At 39.7% G+C, this 12,100-nt stretch overlaps 1 long non-coding RNA gene across 2 annotated transcripts in view; it reads right to left on the bottom strand.

Moving 5' to 3' along the window:
* LOC110345740 (uncharacterized) overlaps window positions 1-12,100 on the bottom strand; it is a 266,701-nt gene that overhangs the window by 222,820 nt on the left and 31,781 nt on the right. The gene's annotated exons all lie outside the window — the stretch shown is intronic.

Genomic DNA, 12,100 nt, shown 5'->3' with positions numbered 1-12,100 from the left:
AAGCATGACAGGTCTCAGAACTACCAATGGGAGACAGTGGTTTAAATTTTCTGCTAAAGGACTCAAGTGCTGATATCTTATGTTCCTTTTATATTCACTTCTTATCATTTTGTCCTTCTCTGGTTATGTCCTTGAGGAGAAAGCACCAAACATGGTCAGAATTCTCAAGATTCTGCTCTGCTGAATTACTGGATGTGTGGCCTGTTCACAATTGTATGAATTTCCTCATCTGTAAGCTGAACAAACTGGACCCAAGGTATCCACATATCACCTAAGTCTTCTGTGATTTTAATCTCTCATCCACATGCACAGCAATCAAGGCAGCCCTTATGAACAGAGCCAGGAGCAGACCTATGGGATGGTAGAGGAGATGCCAAAGGAAACAAGAGAGATGTTTAGCCAAGCTTCAAAGAGAAAGAGGCCTTCAATTCACCCAGGCTGAGGGAATGCTGTGATGTGACATAGTTCTTAAGCCTGCAGGCTCTGAGCAATGGGGAAGAGGCACTGGGAAGGCAGAGAGTTACCATTCAGGTGTCGCTTCCAAATCTGGCCCTGTAGAGCCCAAAAGACAAATGGAAGTAGGAAGTGCTTCCCTTAGGGACACTAACAGGAGGGCAGGCCACCCAGACTTCCTTCTGTCAGGAGAGGGAAGGAATGCAGGATGAGGGGAGAGAACAAGGCTGACCTCTGGAATAAATTCTGAAGTACCTAGAACCTGAAATCCATGCTGACTTCCATAACTAGTAAAATCTCAGCATAATCAAGATCCAGGCAAGTGGGCCTCTACTAACAATTTCTCTCTCTCTCTCTCTCTCTCTCTCTCTCATACACACACACACACACACACACACACATCTACAAATCCTTCAACTCGCTCCTCTTTGCAAACTCAGCTGGGGAATCACGAAGAAAACAAGAAAACAGATGTGGCTTCCAGGCTGTTTCTCATTAATAAATGATTCAACATGGTGAGAGAAATATCAAGAAGAAAGATGTGTATGGAAACAGAAGAGAGGGAAACAGGTAAAGAGAATTTTCCATCTTTTCAGAGGGGACAATCAGACAATCCAAGACATAGAATTTTGGGCCAGAAGTGGAGTTCATGCCTGACCTTGAAAAGATACACATATGTATTGGCCCACTTTCTCACCACCCAATATCCACCATTTAAAGAGAGAAAAGTTTATTTTAGATCATAGTCTCAGAGGTTTCAGTCCAGAGTCAGTTGGCTAGAAGGCAGAAACATCATACTGGAAGGGAATAATGGAACAAAGTTGCTCAAGATACGGCATCCAGGAAGCAGGGAAACAGATCCAGAGAGGAAGGGGACAGAGACCAGATATAGATCCCAAAGTCACACCTCCATGACCACCCAGACACACCTTAAAGTGTGTTTTACTAATCCCCTCAGTGGCTCCCATACCAATCAAGTTGACAATTAATCTTAACCTGAGCCTGCTGCAGACAGGCAGGTCTGTGCATGCCCTACCGAGGTCCTGAGTCACGCAGAAGACACGGAATCACCCCACTACAGACAGGCAGCCACCTGATTCCACATTACCAAGGCGCAGAGGACACCAGACCACCAGACCAAGGTACTGAGTCCCACTGTTCCCGGCCCAGAGGGAGGGCCTTCTGAGCCACCATCCCACTGCTCCTGGTCCAGAGGAAGGGGTTTCCCAGCCACCATCCCTCCGGCTGATCCCAGCCCACAGGAAAGGGCTTTTGGGTCACCATCCCTATCGCTGTTCCCGGCTCCTGTCCCACCTCACACAGCTTGGAGGAGGTAATCCGTGCAGGTGCTAACAGCCACCTGACCCAGTTGAAATGAGAAAACACATAAATAAGTCTCAAAATCAGACTTCCAGATCACCTACAGCAACCCCAAAGGGAAATGAGATGGAACACTCATACTCAAAAACCTGGACCTGCTGAACTGGCAACAAAAGGGGATCTGAAAAAAATGAAATCAGAAATAATTTCTCAGATAACAGGAGAAATTGTGCCCCTAGTGCAAGACATGGTTAATAAATCTAGAGAGGAGCTGAGGAACATGATGGAATCCCAGCATAGGAAACAAATGGAATCCATAAAACAGATGCAAATAGATTTCCAGGAGATGAAAATCTCCATTGAAAGTCTACACAGCAGAATGAGCCAGTGTGAGGACAGAATTTCAGATATAGAAGATAAAATTGCAATTAGTGACCAGGAAAAGAAAAATTGTTTCAAAATTATAAGGGAACATGAGAAATCAATCCAGCAGCTGCTAGATGATGCAAAAAAGAATAACATAAGACTGATTGGGCTCAATGAATAAACAGGAGAGAGTGGAGATGACATAAAAAATCTCTTCACAGAAATAATGGCAGAAAACTTCCCAAGCAGGGGAAAAGAGCTTGGCATACACATAAGTGAGGCATATAGGACTCCAACTAGCCTTGAACAAAAAAAATCTACACATAGGCATATAATTGTCAAGATTCCAGAAACACAACAGAGGAACAAAGTTCTCCAAGCAGTCAGAGAAAAGAAACAAATCACATACAGAGGAAAGCCCATCAGAATCACAGCAGACTTCTCAACACAAACCATCAAAGCAAGAAGAGCTTGGAGTGACATATTCCAAGCCCTAAAAGAAAACAGCCTCCAACCCAGACTGATGTACCCTGCAAAACTATCTTTCAAAATGGATGGAGAAATAAAATACTTTCATGACAAAGAGCACCTTAGGAACTTCATGAATACCAAACCAGCACTCCAAAGAATTTTATACAATAGCCTAGGAACAGACATTGAGGATCACAACCCCAGGAAGCAAAGCAGAATGAACCCATCTGGCATGACAAGAAATTAAATGTAAAGGGGGAGAACCCAACAAAAAGAAAAAGTCATGGCAATGACAAGTCAATACGTTTCAGTTATAACCATCAATGTTAATGGTCTCAATTCACCAATCAAAAGAAATAGACTGGCAGAATGGGTCAAGAAGCAAAATCCAACAATATGCTGCATACAAGAAACACACTTCATTCAAAAGGAAACTCATAGACTGAAAGTTAAAGGATGGAAAACAATACTCCATATGACAGGAACCCGAAAAAAAGCAGGAGTAGCTATCCTCTTGGCAGATCAAGTAGATTTCAAACCAACACTGATTAAGAGAGATGAAGAAGGACACTACATCCTTGTAAAGGGAAGAATCCAAGAAGAGATGACAATCATAAATATCTATGCACCAAACACTAGGGCACCCTACTATATAAAACAAATACTAATGGACATGAAAAGCCACATATGCACTAATACAATTGTACTGGGGGACCTCAACACCCCACTGTCACAAATAGATACATCAACTAGACTAAAAATAAGTAATGAAATACTAGAACTCAATCGAACTCTTGAACAAATGAACTTGACAGATGTTTACAGAGTCTTCCACCCCACAAAATCAGAATACACATTCTTCTCAGCTGCACATGGGTCATTCTCCAAAATAGACCACATACTCACACATAGAACATGTTTAAGTAAGTGCAAAGGAATTGAAGTTATCCCCTGCATATTATGAGACCATAGTTCCATGAAATTGGAGATCCATAGCAAAAGAAACTGGAAAAATTTCATAAACACGTGGAAATTAAACAACACACTTCTGAGTAACCAATGGGTCACAGAGGAAATTAAAGAAGAAATCAGACAGTTCCTTCAATTAAATGACAATGACAATACAACATATCGGAATCTATGGGACACAATGAAGGCAGTCTTATGAGGGAAATTCATAGCAGTGAATACGCATATTAGGAAGACAGAATGAACCCAATTGAACAACCTGATGTTGCACCTCAAGCTTCTACAAAAAGAAGAGCAGGACAACCCCAAAGCTCATACAAGGGAAGAAATTATAAAGATCAGAGGAGAAATCAATGCAATGGAGACTAAGAGAACGATACAAAAAAATCAATGAAGCCAAGAGTTGGTTCTTTGAAAGAATCAACAAAATTGATAAACCTTTAGTCAACCTTGTCAGAAAAAGGAAAGAAAAGGCCCAAATCCATGCAATTAGGAATGAAAAGGGTGAGACTACAAGAGACCCAGCAGAAATCCAGATGATCATCAATACCTACTTCCAGAACCTATACGCCAATAAGATGGACAACACAGAAGAAATGGACAGATTCCTAGATACATATGAATTACCAAAGTTGAATGAAGAAGACCTAAAAATTCTGAACAACCCAATATCAACCAATGAAATTGAAAATGTAATTAAAAACTTATCACCTAAGAAAAGCCCAGGCCCTGATGGCTTCACTGCTGAATTCTACAAGACATTTAGAGAGGAACTGCTGCCACTACTGTTTAAACTCTTCAATGAAGTTGAAAGGGAAGCAATACTCCCAAATTCATTCCTGGAAGCAAGCATCACCTTGAACCCCAAAGCAGAGAAAGACCCAACTGAAAAAGAGAACTTTAGGCCAATCTCACTAATGAAAATAGATGCAAAAATCCTTAATAGGATAATGGCAAACAGAATGCAGAAGATCATCAAGAAGATCATACACCTGATCAAGTGGGATTCATCCCAGGGATGCAGGGATGGTTCAATATACGAAAATCAATTAATGTAATACACTATATCAATAGAGCCAAGGATAAAAACCATATGATTATCTCCATAGACACAGAAAAAGCATTTGACAAAATCCAACATGCATTTATGATAAAAACCCTACAAAAAATTGGAATAGATGGTCTCTACCTCAAACTGATAGAAGCCATCTATGAAAAACCAACAGCCAATATCATACTAAATGGTCAAAAACTGAAGTTCTTCACACTCAAATCAGGAACAAGACAAGGATGTCCACTATCACCACTCTTGTTCAATATAGTTCTGGAAACATTAGCCACAGCAATTAGACAAGAGAAAGAAATAAAAGGAATAAAGATAGGAAATGAAGAAGTCAAATTGTCATTATTTGCAGATGACATGATACTCCATATAGAAGACCCCAAGAACTCCACCAAAAGTCTTCTAGACTTAAAAACCAAATTCAGTCAAGTAGCTGGTTACAAGGTCAACACACAAAAATCAATAGCTTTCCTCTACACCAATGACAGACTCACTGAGAGAGAAATAGGGCAAATAATTCCTTTCACAATAGCATCCACAAAACTGAAATACCTAGGAGTCATCCTAACAAAAGAAATCAAAGACCTCTTCTCTGAAAACTATGGCACTCTGAAAAGAGAGATTGAAGATGATATCAGAAAATGGACAGACATCCCCTGCTCCTGGGTAGGAAGGATTAATATAGTGAGAATGGCCATACTTCCAAAACTGCTATATAGATTCAATGCAATTACAATTGAGATCCCAGCAGCATACTTTATAGACCGCGAGAAAACAATCCAAAAATTCATTTGGAACAAGAAGAGATCCAGAATAGCAAAAGCAATTCTAGGTAACAGAGACATGGCAGAGTGTATCACAATCCCCAACCTGCAACTATACTGCAAAGCAACTGTGATAAAAACAGCATGGTACTGGCAAAGAAACAGACTTGAGGATCAGTGGAACAGATTAGAAGATGCAGAAACAACGCCAGACACACTCAGCCATCTCATCTTTGACAAAGGAGCCAAACACCCTCACTGGAGGAAAGATAGCCTCTTTAATAAATGGTACTGGAAACTTTGGGTTTCAACTTGTCAAAGATTAAAACTAGACCTATATCTCTTGCCATGCACTAAATGAAAATCAAAATGGGTTAAAGATCTAAATACTAAAATAGAAACTCTGAACCAGTTGGAACAGAGGTTAGGTAGAACTCCTGAAGACAGTGGTCTAGGAAAAGATTTTATGAACAAAACCTCAGTTGCCCATGAATTAGCACAAACAATCAACAAGTGGGATCTCTTCTTATTAAAAAGCTTCTGCACAGCAAGAGAAACCATCAGCAGTGTGAAGAGACAACCCACAATGAGGGAAAAAATCTTCACCTGCTCTTCCTCAGACAAAGGTCTACTATCTCGAATCTAGAAAGAACTTAAAAAGATCAGACCTCCCAAATTTAAAGACCCAATCCAAAAATGGGCATCTGAAATGAACAGACATTTCTCAGACAAAGAAGTAGAAATAGCAAATAAATACATGAAAAAATGTTCAACATCACTGGTCATTCGAGAGATGCAAATGAAAACAATGCTGAGATTCCACCTCACTCCAGAAAGAATGACTGCTATCATGAAATCAACCAATAACAAATGCTGGCAGGGCTGTGAGGAAAGAGGAACCCTGCTCCACTGTTGGTGGGAGTGTAGACTGGTGCAACCACTGTGGAAATCAGTGTGGAGATACCTCAAAGAACTAGGACTGGAAATCCCATTTGATCCCACTATTCCACTGCTGGGGATCTTCCCCAAAGAATTAAAAGAATCATACCACAGTGATATATGTGCACCCGTGTTCATAGTAGCACAATCTGTAATAGCTAAAACTTGGAAACAGCCCAAATGACCATCAACTGGAGACTGGATAAAGAAAATGTGGTTTTTTTATAAAATGGAGTACTACTCAGCCATAAAAATGAGAAATTAGAGACATTTATAGCTAAGTGGATGCACATTGAGGCAATACTCTTAAGTGAAATAAATAGGTCACAGATGTGTAAATACCGAATAGTTTCTCTGGTATGAGAACCTGAAAGTGTAAATAAGGACTAAATGTATAATAGGTAATGTGAAATAGGAAGAAAAGGGGCAAAGGGGAAGGAAGTGGGAGGGCTAAGGGAAAGGATAGAAGGGAATGGGATTAATATGAGAAAATGGAAAAATAGGAACAAAATTTTTGTAAATAGGGAGGGCTGGAGGGGTTGAAGGGAGGGCTGGGCAAGGATGAAAAACAAGAACCAAGAGAGACTATGTAAAGGTGCAAATTTCCAATGATGAATATCATTATATTGTATACCTAAAATGTACCAATTATTAGAATGAATAATCAATAATGTAAAATAGGAAGAAAAGGTCCAAAGGGGTAAGGGTAGTGGGAGGCACAGGGGAAAGGAAAGAAGGGAAAGGAAAAAATCATGAGAAATGGAAAACATGGAAATAAATTCTTTGTAAATAGGGAAGGGTGGGGGGCATGAAGGGAGGGCTAGGAATGGGGAAAAAATAAGAACCGACATGCATTACATAAAGGTACAATTCCCAATGAGAAATGTAATTGTGTTGTATACCTACAATGTACCAATAAAAGAATTTAATACAAAAAAAAAAGAAGAAAAAAATAAAAATCTTAACCTTCACAACATCCTACATCATGGCTAAGTGACTACAGTGCTCCACAGGGATCAAGGGACCCAAATCATGGTTCTGCCATTGTGACTGCCTCACTCAGAGATTTGAATCTACCCTAAAACTCTAAGTCTCAGTATTTTCCTTCATAAAATGGAAATGAGAATTCTTTGGCACAGCTCACCTCAGTGGAGGAAGGATTCAAAAAGTAATAGGTGAAAGAATTTTGAGTAGGGAACCAAGACATGGAGAGAGAGGAAGGGAAGAGGAAGTAAAAATAATTAAGATGTGTTATGCATATGTACAAATGCTCCATGATAAATGTAATCATTATGTACTGCAAACATGTACTAATAAAATTTTTAAATTTTAAAAAAATAATTGATAATGTTTTGTGGACCTGAGAAAGCAGAGATTATAATTCCTGAACCCGAATCAGAAACATGGAAGTTCTCAGAGTGCAAACTGAACCAGGGATGCAGATACAAGAGCAAGAAAATCAGGCCCTGGGGGAGCAATGCCTCTCAGGTGAGCAGAGGAACAGGTCCCAGAAATGAAGACTGAAAAGGAAGGACTGAGAAGTAGATGGCTCTAAAAGCTGGGGGAAAGTAACCATTTCTGTCAAGTGGACTTCTTAAGAAATTTGGGTTTGTTTTTCTTACCTATTACATATCTCCAAAAGCACAATGGGGGTCAGACAGAGCAGAGAAGCTGTCCACTGGAGGGCATAATACACATAATTTGCAAAAAAATAATTTTTAGTTTTTGAGATTTATTTTAAGCCTGGAAAGAATCATAGGACTTGTCTATTCCTCTCTAGTGATTTGCTGTGTGATGCTAGACATCTTACACAACTTCTCTGTACTAGCTATTAACCAATATTTATCCAAGCCCTTAGTGGCTTGGGTTCAGAGGGTGTGTGGGTTGTGGATCCAGATAGTCTTGGGAAACTGACTCCAGAGGAAAATGTGAGCCTAATGTGAGGTGACAAATACCACAATGAAATAAAGACAGAATCTTCTCCTAGTACAGCCTGTGTTCCCATAGAACAGGATGAGGATCCAAAAATTCTTTTCAAAAGAATCACACTTGCTACTTGAAAATCTTTCAGTCCAGTGACACCCAACAACTTTACTCCAGCAGCAAGCATTTACGGTAAACTTTCTGTGAGCAAACCATTGGGCTGGACCCTAGAGGAGAGGTAGCTAGGGATTCAAAGCAGGAAGACTGGGACCCTGCCCTTCACCTGGTGAGGCCAATGGATTCTTCCATATTCATCACCAGCCAGATTGTGCTATAATCGCAAGAATAGTTAAACAAAATGGAGAAAGTCCAGATGAAAATCATTGATCCTAAAGGACCTCACAAGACTTTATAGAGGAGATTTCACCTTATAGGGTCCTTGTAGCGAGGGAGGAGTTTGACATTCAGGAAGAGAAGGTGAGTTCCAAGCTGAGTGAGCAGCATGAGTAAATCTTTGGCAGCAGAAAAATGGCATTCTGTTCAAGGAATAAATTGATAGTTTGGGACTTCTGTCTGTATTCAATGCAGAGTTAAGAGGTGTTTTTAAGCAAAGGAGTAGTCAGTTTGGTTCTGATGTTCAGATGCAGATTTTTGACCAGGAAATGAAGGGAGGATAGAAGGGTGGGGGAACTGAGGGAGGAGACTTCTTGGAAAACTACTACAGGAATCCAGAAGAGAAATTACCGGAGTTCTAAAGAGTGAAGAAGTACTGCAGTTGAAAAGATCAAAAGATATAAGACAAACACTAAATGCTCTCACTTCTAGGTGGGATCTGGAAACGTTAACCTCACAGAAGTGGAGAGTAGACCAGTGGTTACCAGAGCCTGGAGAAGGTATGAGTAGAGGAGGGGGAGGTTGGTCAGTGAGTACAATGTTACAGTTAGATAGGAGGAATAACTTCTGGGGTTCTATTGTGCTGGTCAACAATCTTGCATTGTATATTTCAAAGCAACTAGAAGAGATTTGAATATCTCCACTAAAAAGAAATAATAAATGTGCAAGGTGATTAATGTACCTGACTTGAATATTTTCCAATATATACATGAATCAAAATATATACAATTATTATGTGGAATCAAAAATTTTAAAGATGGTTTCAAGGTTTTCCAGAATGTGCCAAAAAAGAACACAGAAAGCAAAGTATTGGGAGTGTTAAATGGAAATCAAATTAGTATCCTCTGGTGGCTATCTTCATCTTTGGAAGATAAGAATAAACGGATTTGTCCGTAATTTTCCTTACACATTCTCACATCTGTAAAGTGTCAACTATCTAGATTATAATCTTTCTTTCACCTACCCGGCACACAAAAGCACAAACCAGCACATAAAGCAGAAGTAATTCATCAATTCACACAGGCAAAAATAAAGTTGGATTTATTATTTGGATTTTACAGCTGAAGTGATGGTGAAGGACATGAAGATACCAAGGTAGCTGCTCGATATCCATATGGCTTTCCTTGTAGACATAAATACCACCACAGGAAGAATTATCAGACAGGTTTCCCAGGATTTAGTAACTACACCCCTTTCTGGGTGACTCAGCCATGAGATAGGGTCTAGCCAGAGCCTCTAATTACACAGGCTGGGTCAGGCTTTGGGATGAAAGCCCTGTTCACTGCCAGACAGGCTACTGCCCTCCAAGGTGTCAGAAAAGACAGCCTCGGGCCAGAGGCTGAGGACCAATGATGCTACCTCCTTCAACTGTCCTTGGTCCCAGGCAATCATGCTCTATAGACTGGCAAATCTAATAAAGGACTTTAATGGAGCTTTTATTATGGGCTGAGAGGCCTATGCTTGGTTCTCCAACTGGCAACCTGCTCTGAGAAGCAAGCAGCTTTCTTTCATGTGGCAACTTTGACATGCTTAGATCATGCTGAAGATGGAGGAAACAGAGCAGTGAATATTTTCTAACTCAGCACAGCCTTTGAGGGAGGTGTCCAGGCAGCTCAATGTTGGAGCCACTGAGCCAGACCTGTAGAAGGGCTGGGCTGGTGATGAGAGTGAGTGTGGGTACAGGTCCCCAGTCCAGTTTGTGGAAAACGTCACACCTCCACTCATCATCCAAATGGGACAACCAGCACTACTGGCAGGTCCCAGAGGATCCCTGCACCTGCCATGAAGCTGCCAATGCAGCCTGAGACCCCAGGCCCTACCATTTGCCAGTTGTATCAGTTGTATTTTTAATTTTCTTAAAAGAAAAAATTCATTAATACAGTCAGAGGCTGTCAAACACCTGGGAAATTTGTTAAAAACACATATTCTTGGTTCATACTACAAAGACTTTGATTTTGATAATCAGCCAGGATTGGAAATGAATTTATTGGGATATCTGAAAGAAGGCAAAGCAATATTTTTTATTGTGGTAAAATATACATAATATAATATTTACCATATTCACTAGTTTAAAATGTACAGTTCACTGGTATTAAATATATTGACATTGAAACAATATTGTTAAGAAAGGCAGGACCAAGAGGTGTAGCTCAATGGTAGAGCTCTTTCCTGGAATGCATGAGGCCCTAGGATCAATAACCAATACTGCAAAATAAAAAAGAGTCACTAGATGTCCAGCATTGGGTAGAATAACTTTTGTGGAAAAAACTGTTGATATTAAAATACATATAATAGAACTATTCATAAGCACTCTACTGTACTCTAACTGATGAAATTGTATCTCATGGCAGTGTGAGTTAACAATTCTGAAACCTCATGTACCAAGATTGAGCAAATAAGTAGATAGACAGTGGTAGAGACAGGTTTCTCACTGTTACACATAAGAAGATAAAATTAGAATAAACCATGTGATAGTGGATTACAGAGTTAGAGATACCACCAGAAACATGTGCTCTACATCATACAGCTAGTAAAGGTGATGGCTATATATGAAAATAATTGTAGATATGTCCATATACATGGGTTGGTATATACAGGTATAATTCCTTACTTCAAGCCTCTGAGATGACCAAAAGAAATGCTACTCTAGACCCAAATCTTACTTTCTAATAGCATTATCCAACAAAAGAACCAGAGCTTCTTGGAGAAACAGCTAATTCCAGGGCTGCAGAAGGGCCTAGAACATCTCATTGTACTAGAAAGCGAGAAAGTTCTCAAAAATCAAAACTATCTAGGTAGGTATAAAAACATGGATACCAACAGAAACAACTCCCAGTAGCCAAGAGTAGAATAATTAGAGCAACAAAATAATGTCACATTGCATAAATAATTCAAAACATAAAACAAATATCCATGAATTCACACTGACTCAAGTGAATAATTGAATAAATAAATGAATGGAAGACAATAGTAAAAATCCTCCATATAGAATGCCAAATAATTTATGTAGAAACTCCCCTCTTAAGGACTAAACCATAACTCCCCACCCTTTAAATGTGGGTGATGCTTAATGACTTGCTTACAAAGATTAAAATAAAGATGTGGAGGTGGAGGCAAAGCAGTAAGTTTACAGTAGAAAATCTTTGCAAACCCTACCTGACCTAGTGATTAGGGTCAAGACCACCAGTGATAAGCCACACACTTGATACAACATATTAAGAATGATGCTTCTGCTCTTAGCCTTTCTCTCAAAAACTCATATCTCCAGTCCAACCATGACAAAAACAGAAGGCAGACTGAAATTGGGGGATATTCTGCAAAATGTCTGACCTATACTCCTCAACATTGTCAAGTTCATCACACCAAGAAAAGGCTCAGAAACTGTCGCATCCAAGGCTAAGGAGATATAATGATTACATATAATTCTCTACAGAAAGAA

Source organism: Heterocephalus glaber, unplaced genomic scaffold (assembly GCF_053883595.1).
Source record: "Heterocephalus glaber isolate CG9 unplaced genomic scaffold, H.glaber_assembly_v1.0 deba00000621, whole genome shotgun sequence".
NCBI classification, from domain to species: Eukaryota; Metazoa; Chordata; class Mammalia; order Rodentia; family Bathyergidae; genus Heterocephalus; species Heterocephalus glaber.
The sequence above is the reverse complement of the archived record's forward strand: the minus strand, read 5'-3'. Positions and strand labels throughout refer to the sequence as shown.